This window comes from Schistocerca piceifrons, chromosome 2 (genome assembly GCF_021461385.2).
Source record: "Schistocerca piceifrons isolate TAMUIC-IGC-003096 chromosome 2, iqSchPice1.1, whole genome shotgun sequence".
In the NCBI taxonomy this organism is placed as follows: Eukaryota; Metazoa; Arthropoda; class Insecta; order Orthoptera; family Acrididae; genus Schistocerca; species Schistocerca piceifrons.
In genome coordinates, this window is record NC_060139.1 from 339,860,748 (window position 1) to 339,863,464 (window position 2,717).

Genomic DNA, 2,717 nt, shown 5'->3' on the forward strand with positions numbered 1-2,717 from the left:
AAAGTGTTTTTACAGTTTTCACACATGCACCATCTGTGCGATTACAATGGACATTTCCTGATCACAAACACAAAGTATATTATATAAATTTCTGAATCATCTAAAACTATGCATCAGTACTGAAACCTAACGAACTCAAGAAAATGAGAACATGGTTTCGTGGTGACTGCGAGTTTAATCTAGCCGATCAAAAAGAAGGGCACAAACACAGACAGACAGATACACACATGCACACAAGATTTTCAGATATTTGCACTATCTACATTTTTTCCGATATTGACATTATTTCCAATAAAATAAATCACTATCAATTTTCAATCGGTAGTGACTCCACGCCAATATATTTACCTTCTCTGGAAGCATAAATCATCTATCATACTGTCGAGATAAACCTACTTTGTGAACTCTAATGGCAGAAACTACATGGTGCTTTGATTGAATTACATACTGCACAGTCGTTCTACACACAATGCCTGTAATCATCGATGGTTAACCTATTATTAGAAGGCTGTTTGATACCCTATATTCTGCGCTTTGCGCGTCGAGACTTGGTCTCGAGTGTACATTTTTTTCTCGTAGACGGAGAAACTCTGTAATATATTCAAAATTCAATTCGTCTTTCATTAATACAAGCTAATTTGTACTTACCAGTGGAATATTGTATCTGTTATTTACGGGAAATGGAAAGTATCAAACCTAATAATTCTCGGTATCCTCGTAAATACATTCTCGGAGAAAAGTTCGTACAAATGGAAAGATGACGTCGATTTTGATCCGATGACGGCATATGCCACTTGGCAGATAGAATGTGTACTGATAGTGGTCAGAATTATGTAGGATACTGGTTTCAACGTCGTCCGCCAATAGATAGCGTAGTAGCATAGCTAGCAGAGTGCCGTCTGTGTCTACCCTTTAATAGGGAATGCTCACAGCTGGAAGGTTTGGACCCCACGCCAGATGAACTCCAGGATGACCAAAATTTCCTGAGGGCTCTAGCTGCCTTCCGAAACAGACCACCAATTATAGCCCCTCTCCTTACGTCCAGAGTGGGCAACGGCCTTGCCGCAGTGGATACACCAGTTCCCGTGAGATCACCGAAGTTAAGCGCTGTCGGGCGTGGCCGGCACTTGGGTGGGTGACCATCCAGCCGCCACGCGCTGTTGCCATTTTTCTGGGTGCACTCGGTCTCATGATGCCAATTGAGGAGCTACTCGACCGAATCGTAGCGGCTCCAACCAAAGAAAATCATCATAACGACCGGGAGAGCGGTGTATTGACCACACGCCCATCCTATCGACCTCAACTGAGAATGACACTGCGGTCGGATGGTCCCGATGGGCCACTTGTGGCCTGAAGACGGAGTGCCCTTTACGTCCACAGCGGAAGTGCTCCGAGTCCTCCAGGGGAAACGAGGTAATTCGACCCCCGGTCTGAATGGGATCGTCAACGAACATCTCTGTCGGCTACCGCGAAAGCCCATAGTCCTTTTCACCAGGATATTGAACTGTTGTCCTCAGTGGAAACGGGCAAAGCTTATTGCGATCCCAAAGCCTTCTAAAGATCGTATGATACCTACCAACAACAGGCCCATCAGCCTCTTGAACACCATGGTGAAGGTCCTGGAGTCTCTCATACTCCACCGCATTTCCCAGCCTCTGGCGGCAGCAGGAGCGATCCGTCCCGAACAGTTTGGGTTTACCTCCCACCTGGCCGCTGAACTGCAAGTTCTCCAGATCACAGAGCACATCAGCAAGGGTTTTAATTCCAGCATGTCGATAGCAGTGGTCTTCTTGGATGTGCAGAATGCTTATGATAAGATTTTGCAGGACAAACTGGTGTATAAGATGATGACGCAAACGCCCATACCTAACATCTACATTAAGATTGTGGATGATTTGCTTCACCAGAGGACCTTCCTCGTTGCTCAGCGAGGAAAGCGCTCCAGTGTGCGCCACATGTCAATGGGTACCCCTCAGGGCTCTGTGCTGTCCCCTCTTCTTTTTAATATCTATGTCAATGACATGCCCGTCATCCGTCACTGCCATTTGACGCAATATGCTGATGACACGGCGCTTTTTACGACCGGCTGCAATCCTGATCGACTTATTGCTGGCTTCCAAAGGCAAGTGGACGCAATAGTCACCTGGTGTCGCTCCAACAATATGGCCCTCAATGCCGCTAAAACCATGACTGCGTATTTCACTAAACCGCGCCCTATACTCTAAAACAACATCTCAGTCAGGGGTGTCAGGGTCCCATGGGCCCAAGCTACCAAGTATCCCGGTGTCTGGTTGGATAAGAAACTTTTCTTTCACCGCCACACAGAATACGTCACCCATAAAGGGTTAAAGTTGACAAAGGCCTTGTACTCGCTCTTCTCCAGCCGAGAGCTGAATTAAGATACCAAGCTCCTGCTGTATAACTCCATTGTCCAACCCTCACTAACGTATGGTTCCTCTTCGTGGGCCACGATTAGGAAGTCCCGAATGCTGACGCTCCAGCGCCTACAGAATAAAGTTCTCAGGTGGAGTCTTCACGCCCCTCCACTCACCAGGATTCTCACTCTACATGAGAAGACAAATACAGCTCTTCTCAAGACGACCATTCGCCATAAGGCTCGCCAACTATACAGTAAAGTGGACACCCTCCGTGACATGGTCACAGGACTACAAACCATCAGCACCACAGTTCCACGGCGCTGGCATCGACACCGCGTT

The 2,717-nt window shown here is 47.0% G+C and overlaps 1 pseudogene; it reads left to right on the plus strand.

The window, feature by feature from the left end:
* Positions 1 to 1,049: 1,049 nt before the first annotated feature.
* LOC124778411 lies at positions 1,050 to 1,166 on the plus strand (annotated as a pseudogene).
* Positions 1,167 to 2,717: the final 1,551 nt, after the last annotated feature.